We start from the raw sequence: 22,960 nt of genomic DNA on the forward strand, positions 1-22,960 counted from the left end.
GTAGTTAACAACCAATATAAACCATCAATTAAATATGCATAAGGGCATACATATAATTACCAATGAAGGTTTAGGGGTTTAAACTAATAAATTCCACAAGTTTTGGTGAATCTGTGTTTCCAACAGGGTTTAATCAGAAAACCGCCATGGAGGACCTAATCGTCAACGGAAAATATAGAGTTCTACAACGGCACCTACGTGGGAAGACTCTAGAAGGGTCTAGAAGCCACATCACTGAAGCGGACAGCCACCCCATGATAGGTGGGGCCGCTCCGCCCCCATGGTCCCCACCTGTCAGCCTCGTCGCCATGTCGGTTTCCCACCGCCTTTGAGGAAGCATCTAGGCCATTCCTTAAGTCGGTTTGATCTAAGGGCTTACGTTAGAACCTCAAGGCTATATAATCCATCCCTTGCCTCTCCCCCCAGTCATAACCTAAGTAATCAAGTCATTTGAGAAGACAGAAACCCTAATCTCCTCATAGCTCCTCCTCCATAGCATAGCTCGTTAGGATAGATCAAGAGGGAGGCAAGCAGGACTTCACTTGGATTCCTGATCTTCTCAAGAATGTGGTTCGGTATAAACTTTGTACCTCTCTCACTCTTGTTTCTCCATTATTTTTATATGCTAGCTACAATTGTTATGACAATCTCAGTGTTCATCTTATTCATGTTCTTTGTTATGATGTTTAACTTCTACTTTGATTATATACTTAGTATAACTAGTTTATCATTATGCTTATGCACAAGTTTATGTAGCGCTCACTCTAAAGTACACGGGTGGGTGGTCGACATTGTGTAAGCGTGGTGCTTATACATTGTTTACCTGCGGATACACCCTATATTCTAGGTCATGTGGTAGATCGCAGATGTGACACTCCTGTTGAGTCCTTTGTAGTCCACTCTCAGAATATAGGTGCACGTAGGGTTCGGCTACGAAGGTAGAACGAGCTCTACCCTCAATCTTCCTTAGTAATATCCCTTATGTGTAGATATGATGATGATTATAGCCATGATTACTAGGTGTAATTGCACTAATCAAATGCATGCTTTGACTTGTAATTAAGAATGACTTAGGAATTATCCCTCTAATATTCTACCTGACCATGCTAATGCTATAGAAAGGAGTGGTCTGAGTGATTTATCATTATTATTACTTATCATTTATACATATCTTATCCTATGACTTATCCCTGTTGTGAGTAGAGTAATGGATATGGTTTATTTCTCCATCAAAAGTATAAAGTATCAATACATGTACATGCTAGACCTTCCCAGTGGTAAAAATATAAATAACGATACCTCGAATACTCTCAAGTAAAAGGCTCCAATGGTATATTATCTGTGCGCTTGCGGATACTTTTCATTCATAGATTTATATATATTCTCTCTAGTCACATAATTACTAAAGAACTGCTTAGTGTTATTCTAGTAGTAATACTATGTAGCACCAACACATATCTCTGGCATCATCACTAGGGATGATAACCTAGTAAAGTTAGGGGATATAGGTTTATAATAGCTGGCTAAGTACTCAAACAAGTGACACGTTAATAAACACCAACAAGCATTTTTGGCGCCATTGCCGGGGAAGGTAGCTAGACAAAGGAAGTATTGATAAACTTATGCTTATTGATGTGATCGAGATAAACCACTGACCTCTGCTCAAGCAGAGTTACCCTTGTTTTGTCTACTTGTGTATCTTAAGTAGGGTAATGTATGATTGGTTTTAGCCTTCCAACAAACTATGTTGAAGATCCAGAAGCATTAATCAGGAGGACCAGAGCTAAACTCATGAAAGTCTCTGCTTTGAAATTGGAAGATAGCCATATAAGGCGAAGCTTAACACCAGAATTTGAAGCCATGGCTAATAGGACTCTCCATGAATTCTCTGCTCTAACTACAACCAAGATCCGTACTGGACCAACAGTCATTGTCGAAGACAATGGATTCGAGCTTAAGCTAGCTCTCATCAAAATGGTGCAAGCAAACCAGTTTTGTGGAAAGCCACATGAAGATGCAAGTGCACATCTCCAACACTTCTTGGAGATCTGCAGCAGCTTCACCATCAAAGGAGTAACCTAGGATGCCATACTACTTCGCCTTTCCCATTCTCACTTTTGGGAAAGGCAAACCAGTGGTTGTACACCAATAAAGATATAAATACTACATGGGATAACTGATCCACTGCCTTTCTAGCAAAGTTCTTTCCCATAGGCAAGACCAATGCTCTGCGTGGGAGAATCTCAAGCTTTCAGCAACAACATGATGAATATGTCCCTGAGGCATGGGAATGCTTTCAAGACTATATATCAGAATGTCCCCATTATGGGATGGAGAATTGGCTACTCATGTAGATGTTCTACCATGGGTTAACCAACAGTACCCGTGAGACCATGGATGCTACTGTTGGAGGTGCATTCTTGTCACTTACACTTCCAGCTGCGACCACTCTTGTGGAGAAGATGGACTCCAACTAAGGTTGGAATGAAGAACGTGTTCAGACCCATAAGAGAGGTGGAGGTATGCATCAACTCAAGGAGGTAGACATGCTATCTGCCAAGATGGACCTACTGATGAAGAAGCTAGAAGATCGAGCTAATGAAAAGCAAGAAGTCATGCACATTCATGATTCTCACATGACATGTGATGTGTGTGGAAGCACTGGGCATTCAGGGAATAGCTGTCCTAAGACCCATGAGGATGTGAATTTTGTCAACAACAACTACTTCTTTCAGCCTCAGTAGAATCAAGGATGGAACCAGCAACAAAGGCCGAACTACCAAGGTAATTATCAAGGTAACTATCAAGGTAATAATTTCAATCAAACACCTTTGAGAGAATTAATTGCTGGTCAGTCCAAACTTATAGAGGGATTATCTAGAAAGGTAGCTTCCAATGATAAAATTCTCAAAAATATAAGTAATAGAATGGATAGCTTTGCTTCTGCCATTAAGAACCAACGTAGCTTTAATAAAATGATAGAATCACAAATAGCTCAGCCGGCGACTGCTGTTCCTCCGTCTGACAAAGGTAAGATTCTGGGGCAACCAAAAGATCTAGAAACTGCAAATCTTATCAATATTCACAATGCAGCTTACTACTACACAGTGCCATCGATGGGAAGGTGGATAGAATACGCCTTACCTAACAAGAAATGTGATCCTAGGAGACCTATCATCCCGATCGCCACTGGACCTCACATTTTCCAAGAAGCTATCTATGACTTCGGAGCAAGTGTCAACATCATGCCTAAGGTAATTTATGATTGAATTAATGGAGATACTTTGTTGAACACAAATATGTGTTTGCAGCTTGCAGATCAGTCACTCTGTTACCCCAAGGGAATTCTTGAAGGTGCTATTATTCAAGTGGGGCAATCATATGTTCCTGTAGACTTTGTGGTTTTGGAAACAGGTGGAGATGTATGGGCACCCATTATTTTGGGCCGACCTTTCCTAAGCACCTCAAAAGCCATCATCTATGCGGATAGTGCCAAGATATGTTTCATGATCAAGGATAAAAAGGAGAAGTTCTCTTTCATGAACCGCATCTTGCAATCTCCTAGTCATCCACAAAAGGCATATATGCCTAAAGAGACAATAGTGACCAAGAAGAAGAACAACCGAAGAAGGTGGAAGAACAAGACTAGTTAGCCACAAGAAGAAATGGTCAACATGATCAACACAGTCCGATCTGAGTACGACCACCTCCTCGCTTCACCATTCCTTGCCAAGAAGGATGATCCTAGTGTACCGATGATCGAGTGTACCATTGGACAAAGAATCTTCCACAAGACCTTCTGTGACATTGGATCGAGCATCAATATAATGTCCAAGGTAACGTATGGATATTTATTCGGTAATGAACCTTTGTTTCCTACATATATGCAGTTGTAGATGGTGGACCAATCAATCCAATTCCCTGAGGGAATAGCGAGGGACGTTATGGTAAGAATACAAGATCACTATGCCCCTACTGACTTCATGGTCCTGGACATAGGAGAAGAAGAATACGATACACCCATCATCCTTGGAAGACCATTCCTCAACACCACCAACGCGATCATCTATGTCGGATCTGGACAAGTCCATTTCCAATTCCCTGGAGAAAAGGTACGGTGTTATTTCAATAGTTATACTACTTATGAACAGCCGAAGAAGAGCCGCTCCAAGAGGGGACATCGATCATCCCAACGTCAAAGGAGCCAACCCTGATGGAATGGATGGGAAGATGAAGAACCTAAAGCGCCTGTGAAAGATGAACCTACTCTGCCTAAGACAAGTCCACAATCCAGGCAGGTATGGAAAGAAAAGGTGACATCATCATTGGAATCACCATCACAAGATGTGCAGCCATCTGGGTCCCCATCCTCAGGACCAGATGATGCACCCAAAAAGTGAAGGACTCTTCTCCAATAAAGTTCTGTCTGAAGGACTTAAAAATCTGAACCCTAACCGTGAGGTAACATCGGTAGTTATTCATATTTACTTGTTAGTATTGTATGAATTATTTTCACTTTAGCATATTTACTTTTCTACATTAGCATTACATTTAGAAAAGAAAATAAAAAGTTTCATTATTGCATTACATCATTGCATCAGGAAAATCCTAAGCCCCCATGTGAATAAATCTATGGTGTGTAAAAGCCCATGGGATTATTCACTGTGGTGGCATAAAAATAAAAATAAAAATGCATGCGTATTTCCTTTCTGTATTAAATAAATAATAAAATCCAAAAATATTAAATAGACATCCTGCTAGAACTTTGTCAATTAGGAAATCTGTCTAAACCTCTAAGGACAACAAATCTCTGAATGGCTGACTGCTAACCCCTTATCCTAATCTGTACCACGAGCTTTGGTGTTCTTGTTGGAGTATTTTACAGGATGATCAGAAGTAAAACCATCCATCCAAAGTACATTCTTCCAAACCGCTGCTATAGCCGCTGCATGAGGAAAACAACTTCTAGAAGGATGAGAAAGATCTTAAGAAAGACCATGACAACATCCAGCTTGGGGGAGGAGCATCCCCCATGTATCTAGCTAAGTATTTCTTTCCCTTTTCAGTTTTACTATCTTTGAGTTTTCTATATATTTGCTAAAGTCATAAAAAGATGCATAATAATCAAAAACAAAATAAAAATTCATCTTAGCTATATATATAGTAAGGTGTGATCTTAAAAATGAAAAACAAAATAAAAGAGTGTGTCTAATTTTGAGGAGTTAAATAAATGAGCTCTGAGGATAATCTCTTGCAATGGAAATGATGAATTGTTGCTCGGTGATAATTCCTTTCAAGTATCTAGTTTTCAGCCTTGAATTCGCCCGAGTTTTGGATAAGACTGTTTTGATATAAGAATTTACTCTGAACTTGAAACTCGTGGGTAGCATACGCTTGATCTAAGTCTAGGTAGATGACGGATATGATATGAGAAGGTCTGAGCTGTTGTTTATCTTGTTCCTAGTGATACTAAAGTTTTGGAGATTTATCTTTTGAAAAACATAAAAATCTTACATGATGAGCTCCTATATGACAAAACTTGAATTCCTACCAAGACCATATATGATATTTAGATTAGGAAAACTTCCACTCATATATGCTGCTTGTTTTGCATTGAGTTTAGTCAAGCTTTGTTGATGTCTTCTGAGAGGTTTGTCATGCTCTTAAAATCAAGATCATGTACACACCACCCAAATATGCACTACTCCTACACTAGGGGTAGGCGCAACAACATGCCATCCATCTAGATTCACCCAAAAATGTTTTACCCCTACACTAGGAGAAAATACCAAAAATATGCCCTATAGGATATCCACCAAATAAATGCTCCAAGTTCTTGTTGCTATCTCTCAAAAGTTTCGTTGCAGTCAAAAGAGACATGGGGCTATGCAAAAGTTATTCATAAAAAAAGAAAAAAGAAAGAAAGAAAACAAAATGGACAAGTGTTCGTGATATTGAAAACAATAGGTACTCCGATGCTTGCCTAAAAAAAGAAAGAGATGAATAAGATAGCCCATGTTTTCTTGCAAAATTGTTTCTAAGTTTCAAAAGAGAGATATGTTTTCAAGGAGCAAAGTAGAATTAGGTTAGCCACCATATATATCCACCATATACATCCACACATATGCACATCTTGATTTGATTGTATGACTCAACTCTCTTTGGATCCATTGTTTGACTTTACAATATACGTATTGCAAGTATGCTCTTTATGCTATCTCCCTACCTGTGAACTCCACATAAGCCTTAGTTGTAGGAAGAGAAAGGCATAACATTATTATTGCCTTGGTAAGGATCCGTAAATACCACAAATATTGAGAGACTTGAGAGTGTCATACAAGGGAAGCTTTGAGTTTAATTTTGAAAATCTATAAAAACTCCAGAATAATGGTTGAGCGAAGAACTTGAGACATAGTGCTTGACTTGATTGTTCTGTCTTTCAATTGCTCAAGACCTAAGTGAAGGCTGAGAAGCCCCATGGTTGAAGGTAATATGGATAAGTTTGAAAGTCAAATTGGTTTATTCTAATCCGGAGGAGAATTCTTGTTTGAACACATGTGTACTTTTGAGGAGTTGCTTCAATGTTTTCAAAATCCTTAAACTCCAGATTTAGTTACTAATTTTAGTTTTGCTAAGGGACTAGCAAAAGGTAAGCTTGGGGGAGTTGTTGATGGTAGTTAATAACCAATATAAACTATCAATTAAACATGCATAAGGGCATAAATATAATCACCAATGAAGGTTTAGGGGTTTAAACTAATAAATTCTACAAGTTTTGGTGAATCTGTATTTCTAGCAGGGTTTAATCAAAAAACCGCCGAGGACCTAATCGTCAAAGGAAAATACGGAGTTTCGTCGTGGTAACCACGTGGGAAGACTCTAGAAGGGTCCAGAAGCCACATCACCGAAGCGGAGGGCCACCACCTGATAGGTGGGGCCACCCGGCCCCTATGGACCCCACCTATATGCCTCATCGCTATGTTGGTTTCCCATTGCCTTTGAGGATGCATCTAGGTCATTGCTTAAGTCGGTTTGATCCAAGGGCTCACGTTGGACCCTCAGGGCTATATAATCCAGCCCCTGCCTCTCCCCCTAAGCAGAACCTAAGTCATCAAGTCATTTGAGAAGACAGAAACCCTAATCTCCTTAGAGCTCCTCCTCCATAGCATAACTAGTTAGGATAGATCTAGAGAGAGGTAAGCAGGACTTCACTTGGATTCCCGATCTTGTCAAGAGCATGGTTCAGTATAAACTTTGTACCCCTCTCTCTATTGTTTCTCCATTATTTTTATATGCTAGTTACAATTGTTATGACAATCTCAGTGTTCATCTTATTCATGTTCTTTGTTATGATGTTCAACGTCTACTTTGATTATATACATAGTATAGCTAGTTTATCATTATGTTTTTGCACAAGTTTGTATAGCGCTCACTCTAAAGTACACGGGGTGGGTGGTCGACATTGTGTAAGCGTGGTGCTTATATATTGTTTACCTACGGATACACCCTATATTCTAGGTCATGTGGTAGATCGCGGATGTGACACTCCTATTGAGTCCTTTGTAGTCCACTCCCCGAATATAGGTGCACGTAGGGTCCGACTACGAAGGTAGAACGAGCTCTGCCCTCAATCTTCCTTAGTAATATCCCTTATGTGTAGATATGATGATGATTATAGCCATGATTACTAGGTGTAATTGCTCTAATCAAATGTATGCTTTGACTTGTAATTAAGAATGACTTAGGAATTATTCCTCTAATATTCTACCTGACCATGCTAACACTATAGAAAGGAGTGCTCTGACTGATTTATCATTATTATTACTTATCATTTATACATATCATATCCTATGACTTATCCCTGTTGTGAGTAGAGTAATGGCTATGGTTTATTTCTCCTTCAATAGTATAAGTTATCAATACATGTTCATGCTGGACCTTCCTAGTGGTAAAAATATAAATAATAATACCTAGAATACTCTCGATAAAAATGCTACAATGGTATATTATCTGTGCGCTTACGGATACTTTTTATTCATAGATTTATATATATTCTCTCTAGTCACATAATTACTAAAGAACTGTTTAGTGTTATTCTAGTAGTAATACTATGTAGTACCAACACATATCTCTAGCATCGTCACTAGGGATGACAACCTAGTAAAGTTAGGGGATATAGGTTTATAATTGGTGGCTAAGAACTCAAACAAGTGACACGTTAATAAACACCAATAATCCCTGTGGGGCGTATAGCTTTTCCAAGTTCTTGGGCGGCTGCAAGATAGAACAGTTATAATAGAATCACCAATCATTCATTCTTTGATTGACTATCTATCCGAAGGTTTTATGAGTTTTCCAAAAATAAATGTAAGTTCCTTAAATGATTCTCTTGATCGCTCAATGTGTATGAAACCTTACCAAGGCATTTGGTATTTTGCCTTCTTTTTCATATCCTACCACTAAAGGCTTTTGAGTGGAGTTTTGGGTAGGTATGAAAACTGGGGCATACTTGCATCACATATTTTGCTAAGTAAAAAACCAGACCTCAAGGAGATGCAAGTCATACACCATGATCAAGACGTGCAAGTGTGTGGGATTTTTCATAAAGTTCCTATTTCTAAAATATTTTTGGTACTCCTTTGATCATGAATCTCTCTTTTGGATGAATGCCTTTTATTTGAAAGCATGTGCTATCTTTATTTTTTTCTTTCTTCTTCTTCTCTTCAAGCTCTTTGGCATGCATTTTTTTTTCTCTCATGCCTTTTGGCGTGGATATTTTTTTTCTTTTCTATCTTCTCTTTTTTTAGCATAGCCCATACTATTCTTTTTGGCATATGAAATTTTTGAGAGAGAGGCACATGATAAAGTGAATGGAGTAATTATTTGGTGGACGAAAAACATGTTTTTACGTAGCTCTCAGTGTAAAAGTTAGCAGTTTATTTGTGGGTGTACGCGTGTCTTGATCACGGGTGCATGACGAGAATCTCAACTTGGGTCACAACAGTTTGACAAAGCTTAATGCTCAAACAAGTAGCGTATGACTAAGGTTTGAATTTTGAATCATTTCAAATGGTCTTGGTAGGTATTCATAATCATTGAGGAACTTTGAATTTTAGTATTTTTGGAATTAAAAACTCCGGATGACAAGTTTCTCTCAGAATAAAGTCAGAGTAAATTCTATTTATACCATATCATAACTCGCAACAACTTAGAAAAGGAGCATGCATTTGCAACCCACAAGTTTTCAAGTTTTTAGGATGAGATATTTTTAGCCAACAAACTTAAATCTTGGGAAATATTAAGTTACAGCCTAGGAACAGATGAATATAGACAGAGCAACTATTCATCATTTCAACATAGGAGAAATTAAACATTCTTAAAACACATATGAGAGTAGAATAAATATTTTTGTTGTTTTTATCATATTTCATTTTTTTGGTATTTTTAATTTTTTGATTTTTAAATGCTAATAAATAGATAAATGCAAAAAATAAATGTGAAAAAGATACAAGGTACCTCTGCGGGGTCCTCCCCCGAGCTAGCCCTGGGCCTATGGTCGGGGATTGTATCCCATGGACCGCCAGTAGGCCGCCAGTGCTTCTTGTTGTTGTCTCTGCAGCGCATTAATGTCAGCGAACTGTTGATGTTGCTGTAGGTGCCACTGTCTCGTATCTTGCACATGAGTGTTAAGTGTAATTTGAATTTTACCAGTGCGGATTTCCAATCTTTCCAGGCGAGTGTTCATGCCGTCCAACTCCCGACGGTCCGATGTAGACTGTTGTGGATGGACGGGTGGTGGTAGCCCCTCAGAGTCGAACGAGTGGTGCGTCCATGCCGCGGCATCGGCATCATGACATCCCGATCCACCGGCCTTGTGTGGTTGTGGGGCATGTCCCCAGCTAGGCTGATACCCAGGTGCAAACCCAGGCATCTGCATGGTCGGGAACCACTCCGCATGGTACACCTAAGGCACGAGCGGTGTTAGTGTCGGTGGTGGCTGTTGAGAGCTGCCAGCTTCGTCTCTAGCCCTACTCCATGTTGCCCTGTGAGAAACAAAACTCCTATGCGCTTCCTCTTGTTCGACAAGAGTGAAGGTGGGTGATGGGGATTTATACAAAGAGAGTTCCGGGTTAGGGAGCGGAATCTCATTTGTATATTCCGAAAAGAAAAATACAAGGTTCCCTGCATCATCATTTTTTAAATGGTGCTCTTGCATCAAGTAGTGCTCATCAATTTTGATGCGTGGAGTAGAGATGTATTTTACATAGGAAGGTACTTGTAAGACGTCCATTAGGGGGACGCTCACATATATCTTCTCTATCATCTTGACAAAACGAGCAAATTGCTCGACCACGGCTTGCTTTCATTTTTGTCAGAAACAACAAGTAACTGGTGTTGACGAAGTCTTGCGGTGCCGTTTCCTCCTCTTGATCCTTTTGTGTTTTTGTTGAAGAAGATCCCTCCTCCTATTGTCCTTGTGCTTTCCCTGCTTTATTGTTAGGGTTTGGTGGATCACGAGTGGATTTACCACCCCTCGTGGTCACCACATTAACTTTTTCAAGAGAATTCTCGGGTTGCCCCGGGATCTTCCCTTTATTATTAATGGGAACAGCAGCAACAATTTGAGCTATAATTGTGTTTCTATCATTTTGTTAAAGCTCAATTGATTTTTAACAGTGGAAGATAAATCTTCTATTTTTGAGTTAATATTTTCTAGCATTTTGTCATTATAAGTTAGTTTTTTAGTAAGATTTTTGTTGATTTGTGCTCGTAGGACCAGGTCTTTAAAGTAAGGTTGATTTGAATTTTAATTTGAGTTAAAGTTTGAATTACCTCCTTATGGACGGGACTGGTTGTTCCACCCATTATTGTTACCTTGTCGGAACCCATTGTTGATGTATGATACATCCTCATGGGTCTCAGGGCAATCATTCCCAGAGTGCCCGACCTCTCCATAGACTTCATGGCTTCTTTCTCGTGGGCCCGTTCATTTAGTCTTTTCAACAATAAGTCCATTTTGAGGCAAGCATACCCGCCTCCTTCATGGTATGCATGACTTTTTGTTGTTTTCTTTCCTCCCCCTAGCTTTGATTGGCCACCATCTTTTTGATGAGAGCCGTGGCTCCATCAATGGTGAGGGAAAGGAACGCTCCTCTAGCTACGGCATCTACGTGCCCTTCGACATGGGCGTAAGCCCCTCATAGAAGTTCTAGAGCATGAGCCAGTTCTCCATCCCATGGTGTGGGCATGCCTGGACGTAATCCTGCAACCTCTCCCACGACTCGGGGATGGACTCCATTGAAGTTTGTTGGAAGTTTGAAATTTTCCCCCTTAGGGCATTTATTTTGCCAATGGGGAAAGATTTTGTGAGAAACCCCGTGGAACACTTGTCCCACGTACTGATAGCTTCCTTCTCCTTATAGAACCACGGTTTCGCCTTCCCCACGAGGGAGAAGGGAAACAGATAGAGCCTGATGCTTACTGGTGAGATGTCTTTGATGACTATGGTGTCGCACAGCTCTAGGAAGTGTTGCAAGTGTGCACTTGCATCCTTGCTAGGCAAACCACATAATTGGTTCGCCTAGACCATCGTAATCTGGTCAGTGTGAAGCTCAAAATTTCTAGCTCCCGTGTTGACAGCGGGCCCAATGGGCACGTTGGCAACAGTGAGGGTGGAGTAGTCGTGGAGTGTCTTGGCCATAATGGTAGTAGCAGATGGTGCGGTGGTGACTAGGTCAACTACCGGCGGAGTAGCAGAGGAAGAAGTGGTATGGGACCTGTTCTTCCTTAGGAGCGTCTCCAGATTATCGGTGTAGTTTTCTGGCAGGTTGTAACCGCTCATACACTATATCATGTTTTTATCCACAACAGGAAGAAAACAAGCAGAATTAGCCTGCATAAACTATGGCTACCATTACAAGCATGTGATCATGATTTGTCCTACTAGATTCTTTTACCTATGCCCTCCTTGGCAACGGTGCCAGAAATGCTTGTTGGCATTTCTTAGTGCAATCACCAAGTATGGAGGTTTCAAGTCCATACCTAGAAACGGCGCCAAAAATGCCTGTTGGTATTTCTTAACAACATCACTAAGATTGAGTAAACCTTAGCGACACTTCCAAGAGACACCAACTATGATAGTTCTTTAACGATTACAGAAAATATCCGCAAGTGCACGGATCTATCGTTGTAGCATTTCACCTGAAAGTATTCAGGGTATCGTTATTTATAATTTCCTAAAGGAGGTCAAGGTATAAGAGTCTAGCATGAGCATGAATAAGATTACATACTTGCATTAGTAAACCAATAGTTCATGACATGGGTAAAAATGGTATTTCAAGGATAGTGGACACACATCTGGGCCAACCTCAAGGATAAATGAAAAACAAAGAATAAAATAATGGTCCAAAGTGGAGCAGGCATGGTCAAAAATAGTCATGTAAAGAACAATTGATGATCATACAAGTTACATGATTAGAGTTAGAGCTAAGTGTAAGATGGACGGGAAGATCTCCGAGCACTGGTCTGCCAGCAAACCAGGGAGACTTTAACACTCCTACACGACACACGAATGTGGGGGATTACAAGGGACAGATAGGGTTGTCACCACCTGCCACCTACCCCTCAACCGGGGGGCACCATTATATCCAAAGGTTGACATGCACCCAAGCACCACGCCCGTGTACAAAGAAACTACCCATACCCCCAGGACTCTGACCCTATGAATCGACAAACATAGGATATGGGCAAACCCGAGGGAACGACGAACCACCACCTCAACCTAGCTCTACTTCGACACATACAAGTCATATGAATGGTTAAGCATAAAGTTGAACATGTTAAGATCATAACATACAAACTATATGCTAGTTCATATGTCAAGAATATAACATGAAAACTATAGTCTAGTTCATATGAACTACTATATTGATAATATGAGAGCAGGACTTTGGAAGAATTGTTCATAGTATTCATACCAAGATTCCTCTCTTCCAAGGAGCCAAGCTCTCCAAGGTTGCTCTTGCCTAGCTCACAAATGTTGATGGCCACTAAACACTTATTTTAGCCATCAACAATGCCAACATTTCAAGGGAAAATCAACATAAAATGGAAAGATTTGGTGTATTACTAATGGAATTCCACTTGTACATGAGATATGTTTGAATGCAGGAAAAATAGTGAAAATGGAGCAAAATATGTGATATGGAGGCAAATGGACATGGCAGGGGCCTCTATTCCCACACTGCCACACCGGCCTGTGGCCATGTGGCGCCGCCTAGCACGACCCTGTCCCCGTCCACATCACCGATCCGTGGGATGGCTCCTACCCTACCTCACAAATGTCGATTTCATGTTGGTTCAAGTAATGGTCATGATTCACTCACCTTGGACAGATAGGCCCATTGTCATTCACTTGGAGGCCATTAACCGACCTTGCAACCGCCATACGGACCAAATCTTCACACGTGATGGAAAGGCAACCGACTTTGGGAGCAAACCGTGACCCTACGATGCAATGGCGGTGCATTGGAGGGCCTACCGGTGCCCTCACTAGGCCGCCCGGTGCCTAAGGCACCTCCACCGCCTCTCCACTGCCTACAAATACCCCCTAGCTCCTTAGTGCTATAAATAGAGGTGTTCTCCCTAGTTGTAAAGCATCCCAAGTAGAATCATTCTCTCTACTCCTAAGTTTAGGTTAGTAGTGAGAGTGAAGAAGTGAAGAGCTAGGAGCTTGGAGAAGTCTCCTAGAGTATCTCTGTAAGCTCTTGTAAGCTACTCTTACCCAGGTGCAAACCCAGGCATTTGCATGGCTAGGAACCACTCTGCATGGTACACCTAAGGCACGAGCGGTGTCAATGTCGGTGGTGGCTGTTGAGAGCTGCTAGCTTCATCTCTAGCCCTGCTCCATGTTGCCCTGTGATAAACAAAACTCCTATGCGCTTCCTCTTGTTCGACAAGAGTGAAGGTGGGTGACGGGGATTTATACAAAGAGAGTTCTGGGTTAGGGAGTGGAATCTCATTTGTATATTCTGAAAAGAAAAATACAAGGTTCCCTGCATCATCATTTTTTAAATGGTGCCCTTGCATCAAGTAGTGCTCATCAATTTTGATGCGTGGAGTAGACATGTATTTTACATAGGAAGGTACTTGTAAGACGTCCATTAGGGGGACGCTCACATATATCTTCTCTATCATCTCAACAAAACGAGCAAATTGCTCGACCATGGCTTGCTTTCATTTTTGTCAGAAACAACAAGTAACTGGTGTTGATGAAGTCTTGCGGTGCCGTTTCCTCCTCCTCATGATCCTTTTGTGTTTTTGTTGAAGAAGATCCCTCCTCCTATTGCCCTTGTGCTTTCCCTGCTTTATTGTTAGGGTTTGGTGGATCACGAGTGGATTTACCACCCCTCGTGGTCACCACATTAACTTTTTCAAGAGAATTCTCGGGTTGCCCCGGGATCTTCCCTTTATTATTAATGGGAACAGCAGCAACAATTTGAGCTATAATTGTGTTTCTATCATTTTGTGAAAGCTCAATTGATTTTTAACAGTGGAAGATAAATCTTCTATTTTTGAGTTAATATTTTCTAGCATTTTGTCATTATAAGTTCGTTTTTTAGTAAGATTTTTGTCGATTTGTGCTCCTAGGACTAGGTCTTTAAAGTAAGGTTGATTTGAATTGTAATTTGAGTTAAAGTTTGAATTACCTCCTTTTGGACGGGACTGGTTGTTCCACCCATTATTGTTACCTTGTCGGAACCCGTTGTTGATGTACGATACATCCTCATGGGTCTTAGGGCAATCATTCCCAGAGTGCCCGACCTCTCCATAGACTTCATGGCTTCTTTCTCGTGGGCCCGTTCATTTAGTCTTTTCAACAATAAGTCCATTTTGAGGCAAGCATACCTGCCTCCTTCATGGTATGCATGACTTTTTGTTGTTTTTATTCCTCCCCCTAGCTTTGATTGGCCACCATCTTTTTGATGAGAGCCGTGGCTCCATCAATGGTGAGGGAAAGGAACGCTCCTCTAGCTACGGCATCTACATGCCCTTCAACATGGGCGTAAGCCCCTCATAGAAGTTCTAGAGCATGAGCCAGTTCTCCATCCCGTGGTGTGGGCATGCCTGGATGTAATCCTGCAACCTCTCCCATGACTTGGGGATGGACTCCATTGAAGTTTGTTGGAAGTTTGAAATTTTCCCCCTTAGGGAATTTATTTTGCCAATGGGGAAAGATTTTGTGAGGAACCCCATGGAACATTTGTCCCACGTACTGACAGCTTCCTTCTCCTTATGGAAGCACGGTTTTGCCTTCCCCGCGAGGGAGAAGGGAAACGGATAGAGCCTGATGCTTGCTGGTGCGATGTCTTTGATGACTATGGTGTCGCACAGCTCTAGGAAGTGTTGCAAGTGTGCACTTGCATCCTCGCTAGGCAAACCACATAACTGGTTCACCTACACCATCGTAATCTAGTCAGTGCGAAGCTCAAAATTTCTAGCTCCCGTGTTGACAGCAGGCCCAATGGGCACGTTGGCAACAACGGGGGTGGAGTAGTCGTGGAGTGTCTTGTCCATAATGGTAGTAGCGGATGGTGTGGTGGTGACTAGGTCAACTACTGGTGGAGTAGCAGAGGAAGAAGTGGTATGGGACTTGTTCTTCCTTAGGAGCGCCTCCAGATTATTGGTGTAGTTTTCCGGCAGGTTGTAACTGCTCATACACTATATCCTGTTTTTATCCACAATAGGAAGAAAACAAGCAGAATTAGCCTACATAAACTATGGCTACCGTTACAAGCATGTGATCATGATCATGTCCTACTAGATTCTTTTACCTATGCCCTCCTTAGCAACAGCGCCAGAAATGCTTATTGGCATTTCTTAGCGTAATCACCAGGTATGGAGGTTTCAAGTCCGTACCCGAAAACGGCGCCAAAAATGCCTGTTGGTATTTCTTAACACCATCACTAAGATTGAGTAAACCTTAGCGACACTTCCAAGAGACAACAACTACGATAGTTCTTTAACGATTACAGAAAATATCCGTAAGCGCACGGATCTATCATTGTAGCATTTCACCCGGAAGTATTTAGGGTATCGTTATTTATAATTTCCTAAAGGAGGTCAAGGTATAAGAGTCTAGCATGAGCATGAATAAGATTGCATACTTGCATTAGTAAACCAATAGTTCATGACATGGGTAAAAATGGTATTTCAAGGATAGTGGACACACATCTAGGCCAACCTCAAGGATAAATGAAAAAACAAAGAATAAAAGAATGGTCCGAAGTGGAGAAGGCATGGTCAAAAATAGTCGTGTAAAGAACAGTTGATGATCATACAAGTTACATGATTAGAGTTAGAGCTAAGTGTAAGATGGATGGGAAGATCTCTGAGCACTGGTCTGCCAGCAAGCCAGGGAGACTTTAACACTCCTACACGATACACGAATGTGGGGGATTACAAGGGACAGATAGGGTTGTCACCACCTGCCGCCTACCCCTCAACCGGGGGGCACCATTATATCCAAAGGTTGACATGCACCCAAGCACCACGCTCGTGTACAAAGAAACTACCCATACCCCCAGGACTCTGACCCTACAAATCGACATAGGATATGGGCAAACCCGAGGGAACGACGAACCACCACCTCAACCTAGCTCTACTTCGACACATACAAGTCATATGAATGGTTAAGCATAAAGTTGAACATGTTAAGATCATAACATACAAACTATATGCTAGTTCATATGTTAAGAATATAACATGAAAACTATAGTCTAGTTCATATGCACTACTATATTGATAATATGAGAGCAGGACTTTGGAAGAATTCTTCATAGTATTCATACCAAGATTTCTCTCTTCCAAGGAGCCAAGCTCTCCAAGGTTGCTCTTGCCTAGCTCACAAATGTTGATGTCCACTAAACACCTATTTTAGTCATCAACAATGCCAACATTTCAAGGGAAAATCAACATAAAATGGAAAGATTTGGTTTATTACTAATGGAATTCCACTTGTACATGAGATCTATTTGAATGCAGGAAAAATAGTGAAAATGGAGCAAAATATGTGACATGGAGGCAAATGGACATGGCAGGGGCCTCTATGCCCACACTGCCACACCGGCCTGTGGCCATGTGGCGCCGCCCAGCACCACCCTGTCCCCGTCCACATCACCGATCCGTGGGATGGCTCCTACCCTACCTCACAAACATCGATTTCATGTCGGTTCAAGCAATGGTCATGATTCACTCACCTTGGATCCATAGACCCATTGTCATTCACTTGGAGGCCATCAACCGACCTTGCAACTGCCATACGGACCAAATCTTCACACGTGATGGAAAGGCAACCGACTTTGGGAGCAAACCGTGACCCTACGATGCAATGGCAGTGCATCGGAGGGCCTACCGGTGCCCTCACTAGGCCGCCCAGCGCCCAAGGCACCTCCACCGCCTCTCCACTGCCTACAAATACCCCCTAGCTCCTTAGTGCTATAAATAGAGGTGTTCTCCCTAGTTGTAAAGCATCCCAAGTAGAATCATTCTCTCTACTCCTAAGTTTAGGTTAGTAGTGAGAGTGAGAGTGAAGAAGTGAAGAGCTAGGAGCTTGGAGAAGTCTCTTGGAGTATCTCTGTAAGCACTTGTAAGCTACTCTTGCTTTCTATTTATATTTCCTTTAGTACTTGTCTTATATTTCCAGGATTTACTTTCTTGCAATTAGAGTAAAGTAGTGTTGCGAATATTCTGATCATTTCTTGTTTAGCTAGTAAGTTTCTGATATATGGGATCCTTGTCACTAGTTGGTTCTCTAATCTTAGTGCAAGGTTAGCGTGGTATCACTTAGTGTAGGCGTGGTGCTTAGACTATAGGGTACCTTGGGTTGTGGCTAGTTCTCCGGATAGATTGTGGTAGGTGGCAGGTGGTGACAGCCCTATCTGTCCTCTGTATTCCACCACGTTGGAATTAGTTATTAAATCATAGGGCTCATGGTGCTTTGTGCCTAATCAACCTTAGGGTGAGTTTAGGGCAGGTATGTCCAGAATTATATTCATTGCTTATCTTGCTAGACAATTGATAGGTTGACTTAATTAAGATAGTACTTAATTTATCTTCACCTACTTTGTGACCATAGTTCTATTTTCTTTTGTTTTTTTGTTTCTAGTTAGTGTAGTTTTCTTTCATTTACATCATCACATTCATGCCTAGGTAATTCACTAGAATTTAGTTAATCATTTATCTGAGTCATACTACACCTTCTCTGTGGAAATAAATACGATACTTGGTTTACTCCCAAGTGAAGTGCTACATCGATATATTCTATGCGCTTGCAAAATTAATCCAATAGTCATAAGAAATATCAACAAGCATTTCTGGCACCGTTGCTGGGGAAGGCATTGGCCTAGATATTTGCTTAGTGTAGTTCTAGTGATTTTTCCTAGTTTAGATTCCTGCTTGCTTTGCAATAGACAGTCAAGTATGGGTGGATTCAATTTGCCAAAAGATTTCCAGGACGATCCTGAGGCTCTCCTTCGAAGGGAAAGAGCTAGTATCACCCCTCCTCAGAGAAACCTCCCTCTGATCCATCCAAATCCTCCGCAAACTGACCCAGTCTATTCAAAAATCCTGACTAAACTGGTCTTTTCCAACCTCCACCCACTGAACTTATTCATCCTAGCAGTATTGCATCAACCAGTTCCAGTGCAACTGTAAAGGCAATTCACGATTATTCCTTCCCTACCATCTCCAATGTAGCCATAGGTCCTAATTTCCTTAGTGGAAAAGAAGAGTTTGTGCTTAAGCCCGCACTAATAACCATGGTACAAGCAAGCCCTTTTCATGGCAAACCTTCTGAGGATGCCAATGCTTAGCTTCAGAATTTTCTAGAGATTTGCAACACAATCTCAATTAGAGGAGTCTCACAAGACACCGTTCGACTCTGACTTTTTCCTTTCTCATTGCTCGAAAAGGCAAAGCATTGGTTTTATACCAACGCGGGATCCTTGAATACGTGGGAGAAGTGTTCAAATGACTTCCTCCTCAAGTTCTTCCCCATCGGTAAAACCAATCTTCTTCATAGCAAAATTCTAACTTCCAACAACAAGCCCGAGAATCCATTTTGGAGGCTTGGGAGCGACTCCAAGAGTACATCCAAATATGCCCTAACCATAGAATGGAGGATTGGTTGCTCATCTAGAACTGCTACCACTGGCTCACTATGGAGTCCCGTCAACACCTTGATGCTGCCGCCGGAGGTGCATTCTTCTCTTTGAAGGTGGGTCAAGCGAAGGAGTTGATCGAGAAGATGGTGGAAAACCAAGGATGGACTGATGACCATCTCAAAGGTACGTCCCATAGTTATGAAGTTAATTCTTTATCTATGGAATATCTTTTAAATAAGTTAGAAAAAAGAGCAAATTGGAAAAGATATTGTGCCGCTATAGAATACTTTGCAGCCAAACAGCCACAAGTAAGCCTGCCATGTGAGGAATGCGGGGGCATGAATCACACTAGTGATGTCTGCCCTAGTAGAGACCTTAAGTCCCTTCTTAATGATGGTGGAAATGGGCCACCTCCACCATAGCCTTACCAGAGATGGAATCCGTGAGTTAATCAAGATAATTCAACCACTCATCCCTCCGATTATTCTTCCCTTAGAGATCTTGTTTTTAGTCAAGCCAAAATCAATGAGCAAATTCATGCTAAATTGCTTGACCATGATAGGATCTTAGGAGATATTCATGCTAGGCTTGATGAATTTTCTTTAGCTTTAGGAAATCAGCTTAACTTTAATGAAAGGCTAGAAAATCAATTAGCCACTTTGATTTCAAAATTTTCACATAATGAAAAAGTTAATGCTATAACCATGAGAGGTGGAAAAACCACATGTGATCCACCTTATCCTGAAGCAACAAAGAAGAAAGTAGTAATTGAAGTCCCAACTGAAGAAGAAGCCCCCATTGTGCCCAAAGAAAAAGGAAATACAACCCCTCATGAGTTCTTTGACACTGAGGTGTTACCATTTCCCGAGCGTAATAGAAAGGCAACAAAGGATGAACAATTCAAGAAATTCATCGAGGTAATTCAAAAATTATATATACATATACTGTTAATTGATGCGATGTAGGTCCCCACATATGCCAAATATTTAAAAGATATACTCAACAAAAAGAAGCCGTTGCCAAAGGTAGAGGTAGTGAGATTGACCGAGGAGTGCATCGCAGCCATACTTAATCAGCTGCCTAAAAAGAAGGACCCAAGAAATCCTACTATATTATGCTCCATCTGTGCTCAGCAATTTGATCAAGCCCTCTGTGATTTTGGAGCAAGCGTTAGCGTCATGCCAAAGGTAGTGTATGATAAATTAAATCATAATTCATTATCTCCAACCACAATGTGTTTGCAGCTGGCCGATCAATCAATCCGATATCCTGCGGGAATAGCGAAGGATATTCCTATCAAGATAAGGAGCTATTTTGTTCCCGTATATTTTGTGGTGTTGGATAGTGCCGACACTAAAACACCACTAATCTTTGGAAGACCATTTTTTAGCACGGCAAATGCTCACATTGATGTTGGAGCTGGAGAAATTCATCTCAACATCAATGACAAGGAAGAAATATTCCATTTCAAGCCAAGACCGGAGCAATGTTCGTTGGTGGAATTAAAGCCTCCCGACATATCCATCACGCATGAATAGAGCGATGATTCCATCACTCACGGGAGCAAGCCACCATAGATCATTTGCATGGAAGGAATCTAAGGAGCTAAATCGAGGTGAGTTAAGCAAAGGTATGCACCATCATTTCTTGTCAAAACATGCTTAGTACCTTGCTTAAAAAGTTGAAAATCATTAAAAGGTGGGATTAGGTGGCCACCTGGCCATCTTTGGCCATCGGCCGGCCCCACCTCTGCCCCCTCTTGGCTTCTTTCACCTCCATGCATGTGAAGAGCAAGGCCAAGGCAAAAATCTGATGGTCACTTTGTTCTTTATCCTCCAATCACCTTGTCGTTGCCTCCAACATTTCCAATCCATTCTTTCACCTCTTGGCATTTTCCTTTCACTCATTCACCTGGTGGCACACTTGTGAGGGCATCTAGGAGGGAATCCATGCAAGGGATGGCAGAATTGCCACCAAGGGGGCGGGCCGACGCCCTACTCTAGTGCCTTTGGCACTTTGCTCTCTCTCCCACTCATTTATGTCCTTGTGAAGCTCATGCACACACCACCAGCATTTTCACTTCCAAGAGCTAAAGTTACACTCCTCCTCTCTCCTTCGTACTCCACTCCATGAGCATCTTTGCATAAATCACTAAGCAAATGATTTATTAGGGAGAGGAGAAGCATCGTAGTGGTGATCCACTTATCACACAAGGGAGTAGCTCTTTTGTTTTCCTAATCCTTAACACCTCTCTTATCTCTAGCTTGCTCTTGCTTGTAGTATCATGAAGAAATTCAAAGGTGCTTTGGGCATTGGAAAGAAGAAGGCCAACAAGCACATTCGGTTCCCGTCGGATGACAACTCCGTGACTGGAAGCCAAAGCAACCATGGCAGCGATGCCATGTCCATCGACCAAGCAAGCCAAGAGAGTGGAGAAGCCACAATTCACGTTCTAACTAGCGATGAGCAAATCATCTTGGTGGATGATTGCGAGAGGCAAGCTTTCCGAATCCTCAAAGACCGAACATTTCATCACACCCATGCCTACAACCATGTCTTTTTAAACCGCACAGGTATGATCACTGAGTTCCAAGTTATTTTCCGTGCAATAGGATGGGAAAATTTTTGGCGAGTAAATGAAGATGGGTGTAGGGAACTTACCATAGAATTTTTATAAATGCTCACTAGGACCGCTACACATGTCACATTTAGATTTTTCGGTGAACAATATACCTACACTTGGAAACAATTTAGTGTATTGCTACGCTTTGATAAAAAATACAACCATAATTTGGATAGAGCCGTAGAAGGATTTGATCAAGTAGACTTTTGGAAAGAAATTAGTGACAAAGATAGCTGTACTCAACCTAGGACTAGTGAAATTCATAATCCCACTTTGCGCTTTATGCACCGATGGCTTGCTATGACATTGTTCCCAAGGAATGATATCTGTAACGTTAGAGTTGATGAAATGAAAATCATGTATGCCATGCTAAATAAAACTCGCATTTCTCCTATCATTGGCATGATAGATTATTGGCTAGGAACTTTTCAACGTGATGAATATGTTGAGTGCACCTGCTTAATCACTAGACTTGCAAGAAACATGGGATTGCTTGATAGGGCTTTAATTAATTACATACCCACCGATAGAGTCTATCTTGATTATGATCACTTTTTCCAAGCACACATGATGAAAATAGATCAAGAGGAAGATTCTTATGTCATGACTTATCGTGGGTGCGTTAATGAAATTCATTTGCCCAACATGGAATTTTTGTTAAGTAATGTTGACTGGCTAACCATCCCATTGGAAACCATAGAAGCATACAACTGTAGGGTTGCGGGTGACAAGGAGGATGACAAGGAGGCAAGCTACTACCGCCTGAGCTTCTGCACAAGCTCAGGCCAAACAAAATGTTTGAGATGCTCTCAACCGGGGCATGGAGCACCCATCTTAGTGGGGTGCTTGGGCTGCCCTGCCTAGTTCACAGGAGGCTGGAGGATCTCACTAGCACCAGCAGCCAAAACACCATTGGCAGCAGGCGCCAGAAAGGGTCTCTCCCTAGGATCAGCACCAGTATGGAGGATCCTAGTTGCACTCAGCGGGAGGATCACAGCTGCACTCAGCAGGAGGCTCACAGTGGCTTCCTCCATTTGGAGAAGGCCCTTCTCATTTTGTAGGTCGTAGAGATATGCAGCTATCTAGTTTAGAGGGATATCCCCCTCCCCTGTAGGACGTCACTCCACTTTAGCCATTCCTGGAGATTAGGAGAGTGATGTAGGCTTCCTACAGC

The 22,960-nt window shown here is 41.6% G+C and overlaps 3 non-coding genes across 3 annotated transcripts; 1 reads left to right on the forward strand and 2 right to left on the reverse strand.

The window, feature by feature from the left end:
• Positions 1-2,223: 2,223 nt before the first annotated feature.
• Positions 2,224-2,332, reverse strand: LOC136490395 (small nucleolar RNA R71). Its single transcript, XR_010767689.1, has one exon. It is a non-coding gene; the product is annotated as a small nucleolar RNA R71 (small nucleolar RNA).
• Positions 2,333-11,231: 8,899 nt separating this feature from the next.
• Positions 11,232-11,338, forward strand: LOC136490403 (small nucleolar RNA R71). Its single transcript, XR_010767696.1, has one exon. It is a non-coding gene; the product is annotated as a small nucleolar RNA R71 (small nucleolar RNA).
• Positions 11,339-19,067: 7,729 nt separating this feature from the next.
• Positions 19,068-19,176, reverse strand: LOC136490364 (small nucleolar RNA R71). The gene has a single exon (XR_010767653.1). It is a non-coding gene; the product is annotated as a small nucleolar RNA R71 (small nucleolar RNA).
• Between the last annotated feature and the right edge of the window lie 3,784 nt (positions 19,177-22,960).

The sequence above is a fragment of the Miscanthus floridulus genome, chromosome 10 (assembly GCF_019320115.1).
Source record: "Miscanthus floridulus cultivar M001 chromosome 10, ASM1932011v1, whole genome shotgun sequence".
Taxonomy (NCBI): Eukaryota; Viridiplantae; Streptophyta; class Magnoliopsida; order Poales; family Poaceae; genus Miscanthus; species Miscanthus floridulus.